Genomic DNA, 23,317 nt, shown 5'->3' with positions numbered 1-23,317 from the left:
GAGGTCCTCAAACTAGCTGAAGAGGCTTTTAAATACCAGTGGCCAGAACTCACCTGCAAACAATTAAATCTGAACCTGCAAGGCTGGAACCCAGTCCTGTGCCCACATGAGTCATGTGAAAGTGGTCCATGTCAGTGTGTGTATATATGTGAGTGTGCGTTTGCATGTAAAAGTGTGAGTGTGCATATATGAGTTTGCATGTGTGTGTACATTTGAATGTATGTGTATGTAAGTATGTATATGCAGTGTATGTAAATGTTTATGTGTGTGTGTGTATATGTATATGTGTGTCTTTCCATGCTCGTGATTTCCAGAGCTCCTCACAAGTCTAATATAACCTTGTGGTAAGGGTTGAGCGCTGTTGCCCAGGTCATGCACTTAGCTTGATGTTCTAGACATCCTCAGCACAAGCCCTGACCTCTCCTCTCCCACTGCCTGTGGAGTCTAACCCCCCTGACAAGTCATTTTCAGACCACACTGTCAGAAAGCTCATCCCCCTATCATGCATAGGATCTTGCTCCCATTGGCCCTAATTCTAAACAGAGTAAATCTTATCCCCTTTCTAAATGTTTGAAGAGACGGAAGCAAGCTACACTGAAGTCAGAGATAAGCTTTCTATTTCATTGTCAAGGAGCTTTTAGGAAACCTGTGTTTAACACCTGAATCAGAGAAGTTAAAAACTCAAGCAAGAAGGGGAACAGAGATGAGGAACATTACAGACACACACACAAAGTCAACGTAGATATGAGAGTGAGAGTTCATTTATGTCTTTTTGAGAAACTGAAGTTGCTATAAACAGTTACTCACCCTGAGGGAGAATAAAAGATCATTATCCCCACAAAGAGATTTTCCAGATACCAGATACTATCTGGGGGATAAACAAGCCACATTGCCCTGCTTTAAAAGGTAAGAGCACTTTTCTGAGACACAGCTATCTTGATTGTATATAAAAATTCCCCTTTTACTCTACAGCTGGATGCTTTGCCAGTGGCTGATGTTTTATAGTCCCCATGCTAAGCATAAAAAAAAAAAATAAGGTTTTTTTTCTGATCAGGAAGCATTTTATTGTTTCTCCCAGTTTAAGAAATTTTGCTGACAGAAAAATCAACACTTTCAGAAAACCTCCTGCATAGCCTTGCTCAGCTTCTGAATCTTGGTTTTTGCAGGCATATCAACAACATATTTCTCTCCAATACAGACAATCATTCCACCCATGATTGACGAGTCAATCTTAACTTTCAATTTCAATTATTTGGCTTTTACTTAGGAAGCTATTCAGGACTGGGTGTTTGTTGTTATTTTGTTTGTTTTTAATTAAGAAAGAATGGCTTCATCTAAAGGAGATGCAGTGGTCACTGTGCATGGGAACTTCTCCATGGTGGACACTCATCAAGGTAGAAAAGGTAGAAATAACATCTGGGGTGTTGGTCAAGTGACCATTTTCAGCAAGCAAATTGATCAGGTTGGACGTGAGGGGAGAAAACTTCTTTTGCGGTCATTCCACTCAGGCTTTTCTCTTTAACAGAATGCTTTGCAAAGGTATTCAAAATCAAAGCAGCCATTTTGGGTTCCTTCAAGATTTGTGTTACTCTCAACAATTCCTTTTCTACTTGTTCCAGTTTATTCTGTTTAGATGCAGCAGAATAAAGAGCAGTAGCATAGCTACCTTTGATACCATATACCTGAACAGGTGGCCGCACAAGCTTGGCAAATGGCCTGCCCACAGATGTGCTGAAGCATAGCAACTTTTGAGAGAGCATGGACAGGCCATCTTCTCCTGGTGGGCTGTAGGTCCCCTACCTAAGCATTTTGATCTTCCTTTTTTTGAAAAAAAAATATATTTTATTGATTTTTTACAGAAGAAGGGAGAGGGATAGAGAGTTAGAAACCAATGAGAGAGAAACATCGATCAGCTGCCTCCTGCACACGCCCCACTGGGGATGTGCCCGCAACCAAGGTACATGCCCTTGACCAGAATCGAACCCGGGACCCTTCAGTCCATAGGCCGACCGCTCTATTCACTGAGCCAAACCGGCTAGGGCTGATCTTCCTTTTTTTAAGCAAAGGTTTTGAGCTCCTATCTGCTTAGAGGAAGGAGTGGGCAGTTTCTGGAAGGGATGACCGTTGGGGTGCTCCTCCAGCCAGCATGGTGGTCCCCAGCACAGCCCATCCTTCACTGCTGTGTTGGGTAAGCAGCTGCCCTGGGCTTGGGGTAGAGAGTCCTCCTCCTGTGTCAGCACCAACAGAGGGCTCAGAAGTCACCCAAGAGCCCTGGAACTAGCTTCCATAGGAGAGATGAGTCATGGCTTCTGCTTTTCAAGGGAAGCAAAAAAGCCCAAATTTTAACGTGAAAACTCCTGGTTATTTTTTTTATTATTATTAAATTTATTGGGGTGACATTGGTCAACATGAACATATAGGTTTCAGATGTGAGTTCCTAGCTCCTTTTATCAGAAAACATGAAGGTCAGGAAAAAGTAACAATATTTTTCAGTGGTTGAAAAAAATATATCAACTCAGAATCCTATACCCAGAGAAAATATCCTTCAGTAAGTAAGAGAAAATAAAACATATTCGCCAATGATAGAAAATTGAGATAATTTGTTTTGAGCAGACATACAAAGAATGCCTAACGGAAGATCTATCTCTATAAAAGAAAGAAATTTATGGGAGAAACCAAGATGGCCTAGGTAAGCACCTAAACTGCTGCCTCGCACAACAATTTCAAAACTACAACTAAAAGACAGAACGGACACCATCCAGAACCACAGGAAAGCTGGCTGAGTGAAAATTCTACAACTAGAAGGAAAGAGAAAAGCTCACAGAGAATTGGAGGTACGGCAAAGGGTCTTTGTGCGCGCAGAGAGGAAGGGCGGCTGAGAGCCTGGCTGACTTTCTCTGGCGGAAGGGGGAAGGAAGCCCCCGACCGCACTGAACCCCAGTTTTGACTGAACTGAACCCCAGTTCCAGGCGAGCCCCTGGGGACCTACGCTCTTACAGGGGGAATCTGGACTCTCGGGCAAAGACTCGGGAGCCGGGGAAGGCAGAGGTCTGAAGGCGCACGCGTGCCAGTGCGCACAAAGGCTGCGGAGGTTGCCACAGGCTTTCCCTAGTGGAAGGGAGTCAGAAGCTCCTGACTGCACTGAGCCCCAGTTCTGACTGCACTGAACCCCAGTTCCAGGCGAGCCCCTGGGGACCCACGCTCTTGTGGGGGGAATCTGAACTCTCGGGCAGAGACTCGGGAGCCAGGGAAGGCAGAGGTCTGAAGGCACGCGCGTGCGCGCAAGGGTAAGGCTGACGGGAAGCCAAGACTGTCTGCTCCGTCCTGAGACTCCACCCCATCCAAGCTGAGCACAGAGGCTATTGCAATTTGGCAAGTCTAATCCTATAAGGCTGTCTCCAGCACCGAACTTCTCCCAGCATAGACACATCTGATCCTTACAGCCAACTGGCCTGGAGGTCAATTCCTCCCAGTGATACCAACAACAATCAAGACTTAATTACAACAAGGCTGTACACACAGCCCACAAAGGGGTGCACCAAGAGTGTCCACCTCAGGTTAACTGGGGAGGCAGACCCACTGGGCCATATAGGAAACCTAGCACACAAATCTACCCTACCAACTCAGGGAATCAGTGAAAATGCGGCGTCAAAGAAACAGATCACAAACGAAAGAAATGGAGGAAAACAAACGACTGGATATAGAATTCAAAACCACGGTTATAAGGCTTTTCAAGAATATCCTAGAAAAGGCCAATAAATATAACGAGACTCTCGAAGATATGAAAAAGGACCAACTAGACTAAACATACACTGACTGAAATAAAAAATATTATACAGAGACCCAACAACAGACTAGAGGAACACAAGAATCAAGTCAAAGAATTGAAATACAAAGAAGCAAAAAACACTCAACCGAAAAAGCAAAAAGAAAAAAAAAATCCAAAAAGTTGAAGATAGTGTAAGAAGCCTCTGGGACAACTTCAAGCGTACCAACATCAGAATTATGGGGGTGCCAGAAGAAGAGAGAGAGCAAGATACTGAAAACCTATTTGAAGAAATAATGACAGAAAACTTCCCCCACCTGGTGAAAGAAATAAACTTACAAGTCCAGGAAGCTCACAGAACCCCAAACAAAAGGAACCCAAAGAGGACCACACCAAGACACATCATAATTAAAATGCCAAGAGCAAAAGACAAAGAGAGAATCTTAAAAGCAGCAAGAGAAAAACAGTTAATTACCTACAAGGGAGCACCCATACGATTGTCAGCTGATTTCTCAACAGAAACTATGCAGGCCAGACGGGAGTGGCAAGAAATTTTCAAAGTGATGAATAGGTGGGAACCGGGTGGAGGGGAGCTATGGGGGGAAAAAGGAGAAACAATTGTAATAATCTGAATAAAGATTTATTAAAAAAAAAAAAAAGAAAGAAAGAAATTTATAAAAGAAGGAACCTTGGAACATTGAAAAGGGAGAAAGAACAAGATAAGCAAAAATTGTGGATAAACACAGTGGGCTTTTCTTCTCATCTCAAATTTTCTAAATTGTTTTTGATAATTAAAGCAAAAATTATAACATCAAAAAAAACAAACAACAAAAACAACAACAAAAAACAACCAAAGAACGTAGGTCTGCAGTGAAAATACCTGATTCGATTCCCATTCCCCCATTTACTTATTGGCTGAGCTACTTAACTTTTCTGGGTTCTGTTTTTCAAAATGAAAAAATGATGATAACCACAGAAAAGAAATGGTAATATGTGAGGTGATGGAGTGTTAGCTAATGCATCAGTGGTAATTGTTTCACAAAAACATATCAAATCAACACAATGTACGCAATGTTATATGTCATTGATATCTCAATAAAGCCAGAAAAACAAAAAAGGAGAAGAAAAAAAATTTTTTAAATAAAACTCCTGAGTTTTAAAGGTTGGAAACAAATGTGTGGGGTAGAATAAAACACAACTGTAAGAGAAACAGATCCTTGGGCTTTCAGTCTGTGGTCCCGCTCCACACAGACCACCTGCAGCCTGAATCTGTCTTCATTCAAAACCATCTGCTCAGGACAACTAATTAAAGTAGGTAGTGATGGAACACCCTTAATGAGAACACAGTCCCTGAGTCTGCTGAAATCCAGGACCAATGATTAAATGAAATCTCAGAATTCCAAAAGGATAGACAGGAGGTCCAATTTAATGACACATTTTCTTAGCTATTGGCTAAGAAAATGATCAGGGGACTTTGGGAAAAAGTCCCCTGGCATTGTGGCATCCAAGTGAGTTCACAGATCTTCACAAAAAAAAGTAAAATATTTAACTATGAAAACAAAACATCAATCTGAAAAATGACATGAATAGGTTTAAACACAAGAAGAAAAAAGAAGTGGGATATAGCCCAGCTGGTGTGGCTCAATGGTTGAGCATCAACCTACAAACCAGGAGGTCACCATTCAATTCCTGGTCTGGGAACATGCACGGGTTGCAGGCTCCATCCCCAGTGTGGGGTGCACAGGAGACAGCCAATCAATGATTCTCTTTCATCACTGATGTTTCTTTCTATCTCTCTCTCTCTCCCTCTCCCTTCAGATAAATAAATAAATAAATAAATAAATAAATAAATAAATACAAAAAGATGTTTAAAAAAAAGAAATAAAAAAAGAGTATATGGCCCTAACCGGCGTGGCTCAGTGGATAGAGCGTCGGCCTGCGGACTGAAGGCTCCCAGGTTCGATTCCGGTCAAGGGCATGTACCTTGGTTGCAGGCACATCCCCAGTGGGAGGTGTGCAGGAGGCAGCTGATTAATGTTTCTCTCTCATCGATGTTTCCAACTCTATCCCTCTCCCTTCCTCTCTGTAAAAAAAATCAATAAAATATTTTTTTTTATAAAAAGAGTATATGGAGTTGCAGCAACCCACAAAATTATAAACCTTTATAAAGCCTTTAGTAAAAATCAGAAAGTTGGCGAGATTCCAAAACAATGTCATTCTAATTTGTTAGTTCTCTTATAAAATATATAGATACAAAAAGACTGAAGTGTGTACATCCTATATAATAAAAGCCTAATATGCAAATAGACCAAACGGCGGAACAACGGGTTGCTATGAGGCACACTGACCACCAGAGGCCAGACGCTCAATGCAGGAACTGCCACCAGCCCATAGGTCCCAGGACAGCCACGGCAGGTGCCATTGGGGGGACCCCCCGATTGCCCTGCTGGTTGCCCCACAGATAGGCCCTGATTGCCGGCCAGGCCTAGGGACCCTACCCATGCATGAATTTCATGCATCGGGCCTCTAGTATCAAAATATTAAGGTTAACAATTTAATCTTCCCAGTAGTTGTCTTTCAGAGGTAAGATTCTCAATTGCTTGTTTCCTTCACCTCCAGTGCCTAATGTTTCCTATAGTGAGTATAAACTACCATTTAAAATAATGATAATAAGCAATTATAAAATTATAAAAGTTACCCTTCTAAGTTGGTTGAAGTTTTAATGAGGATGATTATAGTGCCAGTGATCTGGTCAGAAAACCTCTAAAGCAGCAATTTTAAACCGGTGTGCCACAAGATTTTTTTTTTTTAAATATGTTTTTATTGATTTCAAAGAGGGAGAGAGATAGAAACATCAATGATGAGAGAGAATCATTGATCAGCTGCCTCCTGCATGCCCCACACTGGGGATTGAGCCCAAAACCCAGGCATATGCTCTCATCACGAATTGAACCATGATCTCCTGGTTCATAGGTCAACGCTCAACCACTGAGCCATGCGAGCTGGGCCCAAAGATTTTTTAAAACATGCAACAGCTGACTATTTTAGTCAGGGGCACTGACCTCTTTTCCCTTAGACTGACAAATACAAAAATGAGGCCTGACTGATGTGGCTCAGTAGTTGAGCATCAATTTGTGGGCCAGGAGGTCATAGTTTAATTCCTGGTCAGGGCTCATGCCCAGGTTGTGGGGGTGTGTGCTGGAGGTAGCGGATCAATGATTCTCTCTTATCACTGAGGTTTCTATCTCTCTCTCCCTCTCCCTTCCTCTCTCTGAAATCAATAAAAACATATTAAAAAAAGAAAACAGGTGCTTAACAAATCTTTAAAAAAAAATACTGAGATGTTTTACATTCTCTCTTTTTTTGCCTGGAGTTTTCCAAGTCAAATATGTGTCCCAGATTCAGCCAGCATTTCAACTTAGACAATCCCCATTTCCAGGGCTCAGGCCAGCACTGAACAGTGTAGGCCTACAGGCAATGACTGTGTCCCCTAAGCCACTGACATATATGCAGAAGCCAGTAGACTAGGGCTTCCCATGTATACTTCTGTGTGAATTTATTATCAATTACATCATTCTCCCTTTATGTCTAACCTACTATGTATGACTTCCAGTGCGTTGTACACCTTTAATGAAGTATACTTATGTACCTTGATGGGTAAGTTTCTGATTGGCATCAGTGGAGGGACTGGTAGACACCTTTGCAGGACGGAGGATTTCTTGAGAAGATAGGTACCAAGATGAGTGGAACCATCTTTTTTATTTTATGTTATTGATTTTAGAGACGCATCTATTGGTTGCCTCCTGCACCCCAACTGGGGCTGGAGATTGAACTTGCAACCCCGATATATGCCCCTGGCAGGGAATCAAACCTGTGACCCTTCTGTACAAGGACCAATGTTCTAATTTAGCAACACCAGCCAGGGCTAAAAGAATTTTTTAAAGTGTGTCTTGTAGCCCTGGCCAGTTTGGCTCAGTGGATAGAGCATCGGCCTGCGGACTCAAGGGTCCCAGGTTCAATTCCGGTCAAGGGCATGTACCTTGGTTGCGGGCACATCCCCAGTAGGAGGTGTGCAGGAGGCAGCTGATCGATGTTTCTCTCTCATCGATGTTTCTAGCTCTCTATCCCTCTCCCTTCCTCTCTGTAAAAAAAAAAAAGAAAAGAAAAAAAATCAATAAAGTGTGTCTTGTAGATAAGATATACACTGAGTGGCCAGATTATTATGATCTCTGAATGCATAATAATCTGGCCACTCAGCGTGTGTGTGTGTGTGCGTGTGTGTGCGTGTGTGTGCGTGTGTGTGTGTGTATTAGAGGCCCGGTGCATGAATTCGTGCATGGGTTGGGTCCGGCCAGCCTGGCCATGGGGAGGGGACATGGGCGGTTGGCCGGCCTGCCTGCTGGTCGAACTCCTGGTTGAGGGGACAATTTGCAAATAAGCCTTTTATTGTATAGGATATACACTGAGTAACCAGATTATTATGCGTTCAGAGATCATAATAATCTGGCCACTCAGCGTAGTTGGATCTTGCTTTTTTATTCAGGATGACAATCTCTCCTTTGGATTGGAGTGCTTAATCCCTCTACAGTGAGTATAATTATTAATATGATTTTATTTAGGTCTGCCATTTCTATTTATCTCATCTGCTTTTTGTTCCTTTGTCCCTCCTTCCCTGTTTCCTTTCATGTTAATAAATTTTTTAAAATTCCATTTTAATTCCTCAGTTGACTAGTTCTTTGTCTTCAAATTATATCTTAGTGATTGCTCTAAAGACTGTGACATACATCTTTAACTTATCACAGTCCATTTGAATATTTATATTGTCAGGAGAAAAAAGGGAACTTGCAACAATATAATTCCACTTAATCCCTATCCATATTGTTCTACCTTATATCTGTATATGACAAGCCCATTAGTAGTGTTATTTTTGCTTTAAATACTGACATATTTTAAAAAATTAATAGAAAGTAAAGAATAAATTAGTCTTTTATATTAATTGATATCTACCATTCCTAGTGCTCTTCATTCCTGCTTATATATCCTTAGTACTTCTTTTAGTGTACTCATTACTACTATATTTCCTCTGAATTCTTCTGACACATTTTCATTTCATTTTTTGGATTATATATCTTTTAAAAATATTTTTTTATTGGTTTCAGAGAGGAAGGTAGAGGGAGAGAGACATAGAAACATCAACAATGAGGGAGAATTATTGATCTGCTGCCTCCTGCACGCCCTACACTGGGGATGGAGCCCACAACCCAGGCATATGCCCTAACTAGGAATCGAATTGTGACCTCCTGGTTCCTAGTTGGATGCTCAACCACTGAGCCACACTGGTCAGGCTTGTGAATATATTTTTAATAGTTTTTTAAATTGTGGTTTCCTTTTTAAAAAGCACATAAAATTTACCACCTTAATCATTTAAAAACAGGTATTTTAAATCTTTATGCTAAAGTCAACATCTGGTGCCATCAGAAGTTAGTTTCTATTGACTGTCTTATTTCCTGAGTAAGGGTTTCACTTCTCACTTTACTTTGTGTGTTAAAAACTGGACACTGTAGCCCTGGCTGCGTAGCTCATTTGCGGGTTCAATTCCCAGTCAGGGCACATACCTGGGTTGTGGGTTCGACCCCAGGTCGGGGCGAGTATGGGAGGCAACCAATTGATGTCTGTCACATAGATGTTTCTTTTCTCCCTCCCCCATCTCTTAAAGTCAATAAAAACATATCCTCAGATGAGGATTTAAAAAACACAAAACACATAAAACTGAACACTGTGGATAATACATCACAGCAACATTTCATTCTGCGTGGGTTCTGAGGTTGGCGATTTTGTTATCACAGGCAGTAACCTGACTGGTTCCAAACCACAGCACATAGGAACTGATATCTCTGCTCTTTCTTATGGCTTCCCATTTTTTAAACCTGGCACCCTTGGGGTGGTCTCTCTCATACCTATGTAATGAGTCATAAGCAGAGGCTCTAGGGCAGTGGTCCTCAACCTTTCTAATGCCGAGACCCTTTAATACAGTTCCTCATGTTGTGGTGACCCCAACCATAAAATTATTTTTGTTGCTACTTCATAACTGTAATTTTGCTACTGTTAATGAATCATAATGTAAATATCTGTGTTTTCCGATGGTCTTAGGCTCTACAGCAGCGGTTCTCAACCTGTGGGTCGGGACAGGTTGAGAACCGCTAGCAGGGTTGCCTAAGACCATCGGAAAACACAGATATTTACATTACGATTCATAACAGTAGCAAAATTACAGTTATGAAGTAGCAACGAAAATAATTTTATGGTTGGGGTCACCACAACATGAGGAACTGTATTAAAGGGTCACGGCATTAGAAAGGTTGAGGACCACTGCTCTAGGGAGAGCTGAGACTTAGTTTTTCTATAATTTTCTTGCTCCTAGGGATTCCTTCCCCTTTCACCTCTAATTTCTAGATGCTCTGTCCTCTGAAACTTTTAGCCCATAAGGGCTTTACTATATGCCATCTACACTGCCCATGGTTTAAAAACTCAGTAAGAGTTCACAAGTCTGGCCCCACATTGCTCTTCTATCAAGGATATATTTCTTTCTGGCCCATGCCTGCTTTCTGACTGAGCATCCTGCCTCTCCCCACACATATTCAGATCAACTGTTGCCAGGGATTTGGGGGAGTATGCACTGAGAAGTTGAGCTTCATGCCTTCTGTAATTTTTTCACCGCCTAGATTTCCCGTTTACATTCCCAGTGCCTTAACTCTGGTCAGTAAGGCTGAGGTTTTTCTCCCTCTCCAGTTCCATTTTCTGTAGCTATGGGAGTTAGACATCTAAAATCCTTGAGTTAGAAAGCCACAAGTTCCCAATTTTTATCATTTCCCATTAATTTTTGGTGATTAAACATCTCCTGTGGTGTCTATTTATGGACACTTTCCAGTGTCTTTAAGTATTTAACTTTTAAAATCTAGTTTTTATAATGGTTATAGAATGAGGGTTCCCACTACCCCTAACTCCTCTACCAATAGTGGAAACACCTACCAACAGAGTTTAACTGGTGAATGAGAAAGAGTCCAGAATCAATCAGGCATTAAAAGGAAGGGTCTTAAGCTCAGATTATCTCTGAGTCCTCGATGCTTAACATAGTGTATGGCTCCTAATAGGTGTTCAGTAAACATGTGCTGAAAGATGACTGCAAACATGACTTGGGTTTACTTTTAGTTCAGTCATTTACTACTCAACCTCGAGGCAAAACTAACTTGCATGAAACAATGACAGAACAAAATTCTCGGATAGTAAAAATTGGAAACAATCTCATAGTCTAAAAAAAAAAAAAAGAGACTTGTTAAATTATGGCAGATAGTAAACTACCATATGACATACGAAACATTTTAGAATAATGCTTTTATTGGTATGAAGAAATGCTCTGTATGTTAATTTGAGGGGAAAGAATTCAAGTTACAAAATAAGAAACAGCCAGATCTGGATTTGATTTCTAGTTCCACTACTTAGTACCTACACTATTCACCTTGTGCAATTTAACCTATGATCTGCTTTGTTCACCTGTAAAATACTGACAATGGTAGAACCTTTTTCATGGGCTTGTGATATCCATATAATAATTGCTCAAAAAATATTGTCACTTATACAGTAAATAGTTGTAAAATGTTAAGTAGTCATAAAAATTATGTTAAAATTAAATATGTTAATTTTATATTTATGGTAACAGTATGAGGATTATGTTTTTACTTTGTCTTTTGTGTTTCAATCTTTTTTGTTTTGTCTTTTAGAGAGCTGTTTAAGTATATATAGGTGGTAAGTGATATGATGCCTAGTATTTGTTTTTTAAAATATCCTGGAGCCCTAGCCAGTTTGGCTTAATGGATAGAGCATCGGCCTGTAGACTGAAGGGTCCCAGGTTCGATTCCGATCAAGGGCACGTGGCCTGGGTTGCAACCTCCATCCCCAGTAGGGGGTGTGCAGGAGGCAGCGGATCAATGATTCTCTCTCATCATCATTGATGTTTCTATCTCCCTCTCCCTTCCTCTCTGAAATCAATAAAAATATATTCAATAAAATATCCTGGACAATATGCTTTAATTAAATGTTTATTTTAAGAATGACAGATGAAAAAAGAAAGGAAGAATAGCAACCACTGTTGAAGCTAATTGATGGATATATGGGCCTTTCACTATGCTGCTTTTCTTATAAAAATTTTTCCAAACTAAAAGCTAACCAAAACAGAAAAGAAACACACACACACACACACACACACACACACACACACACACACACACACACGTATGGCCAACAGTGATTACCTCTAAATAGTGGGTTGATGGATAATCCTATATAATAAAGAGCTAATATGCTAATTAGACTGAACAACAGAACAACTGTCCAGACGACCTTCTGAACAACCTTCCGGATGAAGCCAGGGCCGCGAGGGTTGGCCGAGGCTGCGAGGGGCTGTGAGGGCCAGCTGGGATTTTGTGTATCGGGCCTCTAGTTTTACTATAAGAAACTAACTTAGTTTTATAAATGGGGGGTACAGGTGTTTCTCTCTCTTCCTTTCTTTCAATCCTCATGGGCCAGACTGAGCTGCTTCTAGCTTCAGCTCTGCACTCCACCCCACTTGCTGTACAGCTCTGCACCCCACCCCACATCACCTTTCTGGGTCTCAGTAATTCACCTATGAAAAGAGCTGGGTGGGCTAGGTAATCACTAAGGTTCTGTGTAGGCCTACAACAGTTACTTGGATGGTACCGATAAAAACAGGAATTGAGAAAAGGGAGAATTCAGCTTGGTCTGGAGTGAGTAGCTGGATAAGGTCAAAGGATGAGTCATGGAAGAAGCAGGCCTTGAGTGGGTGGAATGTGGCTGGGCTAGGCGGAGTAAATTCCAGGTGAGGTAACAGCATGAGTGAAACCAGTGTGGGAGAAAGCTACACAGTTGGATGGCAGTTGGTGTGTACAGGGATAGACACAGCTGGAGCTGGTGGGCAGATGATAGGAGGGAAAGAGCAGTGGTTACCAAGACAGTGACTAATGGTCTCGTTTTAAGAAAAGTTCACTGGAAGAAACACTGGGTCAGGGAGACTACTAGAAGAATCCAGGTATACAGGTTATTAGCATTGAAAAGACAGATTTGAAAGCTACTCAGGAGGAAAAAATAGCAGTTTTGGGGGAAAGCACTCAACATACTGACTAAACTAGAGACTGAAGTGACAGACAAGTCTAAGAGGTCTCAACCTTTTTTTTAGGAACTACTCTTAGCCTTTCATGAAGAGACAGAGATGTGAAGAAAGAGTAAATGGAAAGACAAGGGAGCACATACCCTTCATGCCACAGGAGAGATTTCTGAACCTACCAGTAAAATTCTGAAAAAAGGCCAAAGCCTTTGCCACCTTGAAACCCCTTTCTCTGAGGGATCTCAGAAACTTTAGCCCAAAAGGGATGGACGAAAATAGGGCAGATTGTAAACAAGCATATCAAGATTTACTAACAGATCCCCAGCTACAGGTTGGGACCTCTTGTGCTAATATTTCCAGCCCAAAACACCAGCAAGACAGTGGGAATGCAAAACAGCATTCATTTGAAGTCAAATGAAGCCTTTAGCAAGGAGTAAGGAAAGAGAGGTGATAGGCATGCATTAGCCTGAAGCCTCCTCTAAGTCACTGGAGGTTAATGGCTGGCACAGAGGCTGATCCGCTCCAGTATGCTTGGCCACATTCTTGGGCCTACTAGATGCCAAAATGCCACTAGCTTTACAATGACACTCTGCTGAATAAAAGCTTTTATAAACCACATGAAATGTGGTTCAATTTACATTTGCATGTTTATTTGTTGGCTGGGGAAATTTTGTCACTGTTAATCATTTACTTAATCATTTACTTTTGTACAAAACAACCTTTATTTGTGCCATATGATTAATAATTCTTCTAATGTCATAACTGGCCAAATATATGTCAAAACCACAAGGGCAGCCCTGGCTAGTGTGACTCAGTGGTTGGAGCGGATTCCATTCCCCATCAGGGCATATACCCAGATTTTGGGTTTGATCTCCAGTCCTCAATGCGTATGATCCATGTTTCTATCGCACATCAGTGTTTCTCTCTCTCTCTCCTTCTCTCTCTTCCTCCCTCTCCCTCTTTTTGTTAGCACGTAGCTATTGTTGTCACAATTAAGAATACAGAACAAACCATCAAAATGATAAGGCAGCCTACTGAATAGGAGAAAATATTTGCAAGTCATATATCTGATAAGAGGTTAATATCCCAAATATATAACATACTAATACAACTCAACCTAAAAAACTCCAATTAAAAAATGGGCAGAGGATCCGAATAGGCATTTTTCCAAATAAGACATATAGATGGCCAACATGCACATAAGAAAATGTTCAATATCACTAATCTTTAGGGAAATACAAATCAAAACCACAATGAGATACCACCTCACACCTCTTAGCATGCACATTGTAAAAAAGACAAGAAACAAGTATTGGCAAGGATGTGGAGAAAAGGGAACCCTCATGCACTGTTGGTGGGAATGTAAATCAGTGCTGCCACTATGGAAAACAGTGTGGAGGGTCCTCTAAAAATTAAAAAAAGAATTACTTTCCTGGCCTGCATGGCTCAGTGGTTGACCTGTGGACCAGGAAGTCACGGTTTAATTCCTAGATAGGGCACATGCCCGGGTTGCGGGCTCAATCCCTGGTGGGGGATGTGCAAGAGGCAGCCAATCAATGATTCTCTCTCATCATTCATATTTCTATTTCTCTCTCCCTCTCCCTTCCTCTCTGAAATCAGTAAAAAATATATTATTAAAAAACAGAATTATCTTATGACCCAACAATTCCACTTGTGCATATTTATCTGAAGAAAATGAAAATACTAACTTGAAAAAGATACCTGTATCCCCATGTTCATTGCAGCATTATTTACAACAGCCAATATATAAAAGCAATCTAAGTTTTACACACATACACACACACACACACACACACAGGAATATTATCTATACTAATAAAAGGACAATATGCTAATTAGACTGGACATCTTCCAGGTGACCTTCCGGACATCCTTCTGGACAAAGCCACAGTAGTGGGGCCAAGGCAGAGGCAGTTAGGGGCAATCAGGCTGGCAGGGGAGAATGCTTAGGGGGATCAGGCTGGCAGGGGAGAGCAGTTAGGGGCAATCAGGCAAGCAGAGAGGTTAGGGGCGATCAGGCAAGCAGGCAGAGGTGGTTAGGAGCGATCAGGCCAGCAGGGGAGCAGTTAGGGGCATCAGGCAGGCAGGCAGAGGTGGTTAGGGGCGATCAAGCAGGCAGGCAGGCGAGGTTAGGAGCCAGAGGTCCCAGATTGCAAGAGGGTGCAGGCCAGGCTGAGGGACACCCCCCCTCCGTGCACGAATTTTGTGCACAGGGCCTCTAGTTCAGACATAAAAGAGAATGAAATCTTGCCACTTGCAACAACATGGATGGACCCTGTGGGCATTATGCTAAGGGAAATAAGTCAGACAGAAAAAGACAAATACCATATGATCTTAAAACAACAAAAATATTGCTCTGCCCAGTGTTACTCAATGATTAGAGCATCTGCCCTCCCATGGAAGGGTTGCAGGTCCAATCCCCAGTCTTGGTTGGGGTGCATGCAGGAGGCAACCAATTACTGTGTCTATTTACATTGGTGTTTCTTTCTCTCTCTCCTCTGCCCCCTTCCAGTCTCTAAAAAAAAAAAAAAAAAAAAAAAAAATCAATGGGAAAAATATCCTTGGGTGAGGATTAACAAAAAACAAACAAACAAAAAATCTTTAAAAAAATTTTTTTAAAACCTAAACTCACAGATACATAGAACAGATTATTGATTGCTAGAGGCACGGGGGAGAGGGTGGGAGAAATGAGTGAAGGGGACAAAAGGTACAAACTTCCAGTTATAAATGAAAGTAAGTAATGGGGATATAATGTACAGTGTGGTGACTGTAATTAATAATACTGCATTGTATATTTAAAAGTTGCTAAGAAAGATCTTAAAAGTTCTTATCACAAGTAAAAAAAGTGTAACTGTGTGGTAATAGATGTTAACCAAACTTACCATAGTGATCATTTCACAATATGCACAAATACCGAATCATTGTTTTATATCCGACATTAATATAATATTGTATGTCAATTATACATTAATTTTTAAAAAAGAATACAGAACTATTAAACTGACAAAAACTTGTTTGCTTTGTAGTAGTAATAGTATGCACTGTTGGCTGATTTGGAAATACAAGTGCAATTTAATAATTTTAAAAAGAAACTTGGTGATACAAATAAAAACTGCAAAAATGTTCATTACTTGCCCTAGGAATTCCATGTCTAAAATTTATCCTAAATTTTAGAATAAATACATTGTAGGAAGTTAATAATATCCATAAAGAGTTATGCAGAAGGTTGTTCATTACCAGTGTTAAATTAATTAAATGATGAGGCCATCAGACTGAGGTAGTTCTAATGCCTCAGCAGCCCATGTAGGCAAACTCAAACCTAAGCCTGTAAGTGTTGCAAAGTTAAGACACCAAAACCTAAGGACAATCAATCAAAAAAAGTCTCTCACCAGCCAGACCTGTGGTTCCAAGGTTTAATATCAACCTATGAACCAGAAGGTCACAGTATGATTCACTGTTATGGCACATGCCTGGGTTGTGGGCTCGATTCCCAGTAAGGAGCATGCAGGAGGCAGCCCAGCCAATTGATTACTCTCTCTCATCATTGATGATTTTATCTCCCACTACTTCTGTCTCTCCCTAGCTCCAGTGGGTGAAACACTCCTTCCAGTACCACTTCCAGTTAGGTGCTGCCCAATTCAAATCAATTTTGGCTCAACATCTTAAAATTCTCAATATGCCTCAGTTTGCCTTTTAACATCAGTTATTTGCAATAAAGCATAGAACATCTATTTGAATATGAAATAAAATGCAGATGTTAAAAATGAAAATAGAGAAGATTAAAAATGGTAGTGGAGTAAGTGGATGGTACACACATATGCTCTTAGAACCAAATGGAATTACAACTAAAATTCAAAACAACATCCTGAATAATCAACTGAAGACTAGCTGAAGAGAACCCAGATAACCAAGGACAGAAAGTGGGGACCACATAGAGACTGGTAGGAGGAGCCAGGGCTGGACAGGCTCCCACAGACGGAAGCTGAAGTTCCAGAGAGATATCTCAGCTGAGGGAGGTCTGGGGTCTAATCCTCAAGCTGGGCCCCGCCCCCACCCCCCCAGCAGAGAGCACCAGAACTGAAAGAGGCGTCCAAATAACAAAATAACATCTGGCTATGGAAAACAGCAGGATTGCTGTCTGCCAGGGAGACTGCATACTCTTAAAGGGTCAACATACAAAATTCCATGTGCAGCCATTCACCTGCTGTTCTGGCAGGTGGAAGGGCAGAGTGGATTGGATCTGTGTAAGCAGAAGCCAGGGTAGGGGGCTCTGTGGTTAGAGTGTAGAAGGAAGACACCCCAGTTTCCTGGCCTGAGTCATTCCCTCACACTGTGAAGGTCATCTTTCTCACACAGACATTTGCTATCTAGGTGGCTTTGCAGGGGGAAAGACGGTCGACCCACCCTATTGGAAAACCACCTTGCCCCACAGTGTGGAATTTCCGAGGCCCATTAAAAGACTGAGAATAAGAGTTAGCTTCTAGGCAGAAGCAATTACCCCATCCCCTTTGCCAAAACTCTTGTCACACCTTTGGATGATTGCCTGAGGGCTACTCAATACTGAATCCAATCAATCTGCAAGCAGAGGGAGTCTCGGGAGGCCTTGAGTCTTTCCTGATCTAATTAGTCCAAAACTATGTTTGACACTGTTTTGCAGTAGAGATTGAGAGGTGCAGCAGATCTACCTAATACATAATCACAAACCATATCAGGCATCCAAAATGAGGAGATAAAAAAAAAGATTAAAGAACAAGAGAATTCTCCAGAAGAAAAGATAAATGAAATGGAGATAAGAAATTTATCTGATTTAGAGTTCAGAATAATGATGGTAAAAATGCTCAACAGCATGAGAAAAGATATAGTAAATATGAAAACGAAAATAACGGAACGACATAGTACAAATAAAGAACACATTAGAAGGAACACACAATAGATTATGCAAAGCTGAGGATCAGATCAATGAATTAGAAAGACAGGGTAGAAAAAAATTACTCAATCAGAGAACAAAAAAAAACACACAAAACAAAACAAAAAAAGAACTAAAAAAGAGGACAGCTTAACCCATTGTATGCCATAAGCATCTCTAAACAAGCGGCAGACCTTCCCTACATGCCATACGCATCTAAAAAAAAAAAAAAAAATGCTTTCCCCAAGTGGCAGCCCTAACTAACTTTTTCGTGAGAATTTTCAGCTGAAAATATTCAAGAACACCCGAATTGTGAGTAATATATTTATTTTTATAATATTCATTGCAAATCGATTTTTTAAATTAAATTCAAAATATCGTGGCATGTGGGGATGGTTTCCATTTTGGACACATGGCAGTGAACTGGCTAAGGGAGCAAGGAATAGAAAATGTATTTGAGAAAAAGCTTACACCTATGGATGAAGACAGTGGCGGGGGGGTAAGGGCATGGGGTGGGGTGTGGAATCAGGTGGAGGGAAGCTAGGGGGAAAAAAAGAGGAACACCTGTAATAATCTGAACAATAAAGATTTATTAAAAAAAAAAAAAAAAAGAAAGAAAGGAAGAATACACCGAAAAGGTGGGGGGAAAAAATACACAGAAAAGGTGGGGGAAAGATCACCATATAGGTGAGGGAAATTCACTGCACGCAAAACCCAGGATCAACTGCAGAAGTCAAGATCTGATCTCAGTTGTGTCATAGACAGTTAAGACTTAATAGTTAAGGGGAGAAACCAAGATGGCGGCATAGGTAAGCACCTAAACTGCTGCCCCGCACAACAATTTCAAAACTACAACTAAAAGATAGAATGGACACCATCCAGAACCACAGGAAAGCTGGCTGAGTGAAAATTCTACAACTAGAAGGAAAGAGGAAAGCTCACAGAGAAGGAGCGGCAAAGAGCTGAGGTACGGAGACACGCACACAGAGAGGAAGGGCGGCGGAGTGCCTGGCTGCCTTTCTCTGGCGGGAGGGGGAAAGAAGCCCCCGACTGCACTGAACCCCAGTTCCAACTGCACTGAACCTCAGTTCCGGGCGAAACCCTGTGGGCCCAGGCTCATACAAGTGGAGTTTGGACTGTCAGGTAGAGAGAAAGGCACACAGAGACTTGGAGACTCACGGGAGCTGCGGCAGCAAGGGTCTGCAGGCGCGAGTGTGCACAAAGACTGACTGCGGAGGTTACCACAGGCTATCACTAGCGGAAGGGAGTCAGAAGCTCCTGACGGCACTGAACCCCAGTTCCGACTTCACTGAACCGCAGTTCCGGGCGAGCCCCTGGGGACCCACGCTCTTGTGGGGGGAATCTGGACTGTAAGGCGGAAACTCGGGAACTGCGGAAGGCAGAGGTCTGGAGACTCGCGCGCAAAGGCAGGGTTGACGGCAAGCCAAGACTGTCTGCCCCGCCCTGAGACTTCACCCCTTCCAAGGTGAGCACAGAGGCTTTTGCAATCTGGCAAGGCTAATCCTATAAGGCTGTCTCCAGCACCGAAAATCTCCCAGTGTAGACACAGCTGATCCTCACAGCCAACTGGCCTGGAGGTCAATTCCTCCCAGTGATACCAACAACAATCAAGACTTAACTACAACAAGGCTGTATACACAGTCCACAAAGGGGTGCGCCAAGAGTGTCCACCTCAGGTTAACTGGGGAGGCCGATCCACTGGGCCATATAGGAAACCTAGCACACAACTCGGGGAAGCAGTCAAAAATGGGGAGACGAAGAAACAGATCACAAACGAAAGAAATGGAGGAAAACAAATGACTGGATATAGAATTCAAAACCACAGTTATAAGGCTCTTCAAGAATATCCTAGAAAAGGCCGATAAATATAACGAGACCCTCGAAGATATGAAAAAGGACCAACTAGAAATTAAACATACACTGACTGAAATAAAAAATATTATACAGAGACCCAACAGCAGACTAGAGGAATGCAAGAATCAAGTCAAAGATTGGAAATACAAAGAAGCAAAAAACACTCAACCAGAAAAGCAAAAAAAAAAGAAAAAAGAATCCAAAAAGTTGAAGATAGTGTAAGAAGCCTCTGGGACAACTTCAAGCGTACCAACATCAGAATTATGGGGGTGCCAGAAGAAGAGAGAGAGCAAGATACTGAAAACCTATTGGAAGAAATAATGACTGAAAACTTCCCCCACCTGGTGAAAGAAATAAACTTACAAGTCCAGGAAGCTCACAGAACCCCAAACAAAAGGAATCCAAAGAGGACCACACCAAGACATATCATAATTAAAATGCCAAGAGCAAAAGACAAAGAGAGAATATTAAAAGCAGCAAGAGAAAAACAGTTAATTACCTACAAGGGAGCACCCATACGACTGTCAGCTGACTTTTCAACAGAAACTATGCAGGCCAGATGGGAGTGGCAAGAAATTTTCAAAGTGATGAATAGCAAGAACCTACAACCAAGACTACTCTACCCAGCAAAGCTATCATTCAGAATAGAAGGTCAGATAAAGAGCTTCACAGATAAGAAAAAGCTGAAGGAGTTCCTCACCACCAAACCAGTATTATATGAAATGCTGAAAGGTATTCTTAAAGAAGAGGAAGAAGAAAAAAGTAAAGAGAAAAATTATGAACAACAAATACATATCTATCAACAAGCAAACCTAAAAATCAAGTGAATTAAAAACCTGAGGAGCAGAATAATCTGGTGAATATAATAGAATCAGGGGCATAGAAAGGGAGTGGACTGACAATTCTCAGGGGGAAAGGGGTATGGAGGGTGCAGGAAGAGACTGGACAAAAATCGTACACCTATGGATGAGGACAGTGTGGGGGGAGGTAAGGGCAAAGGGTGGGTTGGGAACCGGGTGGAGGGGAGCTATGGGGGGGAAAAGGAGAAACAATTGTAATAATTTTAACAATAAAGATTTATTAAATTAAAAAAAAAAAAGAAAATGTGTTTGAGGAAATAATGGCAGAAAACTTCCCCAACCTGGTGAAGGAAAAAGTCAGACAAGTTCAGGAGGCACAGAGAGTCCCAAGAAAGAGTGTTCTGGGCCACAAACATTGCACAGCCCCTCCGTTGCCTGGGGCAGGATGCCTTAAGACAGAGGGAGGTGCAGTAGGTCACCGAACAATGGGTCGGTTGGAGTTTGGAGGGAGGTGGTGGTTCATGCTCCGGCCAAGCATGCCCAGGCCTTGCACCTGTGCCCTGAGTTTCTTAGAAACGGCTGAAATAGCTTTTGTAACCTTTGGGTTGTCATTGTAACTATCCTAACTCCCTCTTGTGGTTCCCAAGTATAAATTTGCTGTAACACCTGTGGTCTGCACTGCAGTTCGGCCTTTACCACAGTGAAGTGCTGCAACTGTAGTCACTGGCCAGCTTAATAAAGGCTCATAAATTTTGATCTCAGTCTCTGGTGGTCGTCTATTGCGGGTCGCCCCATAACAAGAGGAACCCAAACAGGCCAACGCCCAGACACATCATAATTAAAATGCCAAAAATTAAAGACAAAGAGATAATCTGAAAGACAGCAAGTGAAAAGAAAACTGTTACCTGAAAAGAAGCTCCTATAAGGCTGTCATTTGATCTCTCATCAGAAACTCTACCAGCAAAAAGGGAATGGCATGAAGTACTCAAAATAATGGAGAGGAAGGATTTGAAACCAAGATTACTATATCCAGCAAGGTTATCATTCAAAATAGACGGTGAAATAAAAAGCTTTCCAGACAAAAATAAGGCTAAAGGAGTTCATCACCATCAAGCCAGAGTTAAAAGAGATGCTGTAATGAGAAGAACTAAAGAGAGAAACCTAGGCATACAGAATTAAAATGGCAATAAATAAGCACCTATCAATAAACTTAAATGCAAATGGATTAAATGCTCCAGTCAAAAGACACAGGGTAGCTGAATGGATACAAAAACATGACCCAACTATATGCTGGCTACAAGACACCACCACAGAACAAAAGACTGGCATAGGATGAGAGTGAAGGGATGGGAAAAAATTTTCCATGCAAATGGAAACAAAAAAATGTGGGGTAGCAATACTCATACCTGACAAAATAGACTTCAAAATGAAGGCCATCACAAGAAACAACCAAGGTCACCACATAATACTAAAGGGATCGATCCAACAAGAGGATATAATGCAGGTAAACACATATGCACCCGATATAGGAGCACAGAAATATTTAAAAAAACTTCTAGAGGACTTTTAGGGAAGATCAACAGCAATATAGTAATGGTACAGGACTTTAACACCCCCTGACCTCACTGCATAGATCTTCCAGATAAAAAATTAATAAGGAAACAGTGACTTGAAAGGACACACTGGACCAGATGGACTTAATTGACATTTATAGAATATTTCACCCCAAAGCTGCAGAATATACAATCTTCTCAATTGCTCATGGGTCATTCACAAAGAGAGACCACATGTTAGGACACAAAATAAGCCGCTACAAGTACAAGACTGAAATCATATCAAGCATCTTCTCAGATCACAGTGGAATGAAATTAGAAATCAACTACAATAAAAACGCCCCAAAACATTCAAATACATGGAGGCTAAATAGCATGTTATTAAAAAATGAAGGGGTTACCAATGAGATCAAGAAAAAAATTTAAAAATTACTGGACAAATGGAAATGAACACACAACAACCCCAAATCACTGGGACACAGCAAAAGCATTCCTGAGAGGAAAATTCATAGCACTATCGAACTACTTCAAAAAATAGTAAAATTAATCATAAATTATTTAACGCTACAACTTAAAGAACTAGAAATAGAACAACAAGAAAAGCCCAGAGTAAGTGGAAAGAAGGCAATAATAAAAATTAGAGCTGAAATAAAGGATATAAACACTAAAAAAAAAAAAAAAAGATCAGTGAAACCAATAACTGGTTCCTTGAAAGGTAAACAAGATTGATGAACCATTAACCACAGTCATCAAGAAATAAAGAGAAGACCCAAATAAATAAAATCAGAAAAAAAGGTAGAGAAGTAACCACTGACACACCAGAAATAAAAAGGATTGTAAGAAAATACTATAAACAACTATTTGCGAACAATCTGGACAGTGTAGATGAAATGGACAAATTCCTAGAAAAATACAATCTCCCAAAACTGAAACAGGAAGAAACAGAAAACCTGAATAGGCCAATAATAACTGATGAAATAGAAGCAGTAATTAAAAAAAAAACTCCCAGCAAACAAAAGCCCTGGTCCAGATGGTTTCACAGGGGGGTTTTACCAAACATTCAAAGAACTAACACCTATACTCCTCAAACTATTCCAAAAAAAAATCCAAGAGAAAGGAATACTTCCAAGCTCTTTTTATGAGGCTAGCATTATCCTAATTCTAAAACCAGATAGACACTCCAAAGAACATAGACATTAAAATCTTCAACAAAATATT

At 41.1% G+C, this 23,317-nt stretch overlaps 1 protein-coding gene and 1 pseudogene across 2 annotated transcripts in view; both read right to left on the bottom strand.

Annotated features, from left to right (window-relative positions):
* The window catches only part of LATS2 (large tumor suppressor kinase 2), a 104,466-nt gene that overhangs the window by 41,092 nt on the left and 40,057 nt on the right, over positions 1–23,317 (bottom strand). The window lies entirely within an intron of this gene.
* Positions 1,114–1,760, bottom strand: LOC308243301 (ATP synthase subunit O, mitochondrial-like; annotated as a pseudogene). Its single transcript has one exon. The product of its transcript is annotated as an ATP synthase subunit O, mitochondrial-like (transcript).

Source organism: Plecotus auritus (assembly GCF_963455305.1).
Source record: "Plecotus auritus genome assembly, chromosome: 3".
Classification (NCBI taxonomy): Eukaryota; Metazoa; Chordata; class Mammalia; order Chiroptera; family Vespertilionidae; genus Plecotus; species Plecotus auritus.
The sequence above is the reverse complement of the archived record's forward strand: the minus strand, read 5'-3'. Positions and strand labels throughout refer to the sequence as shown.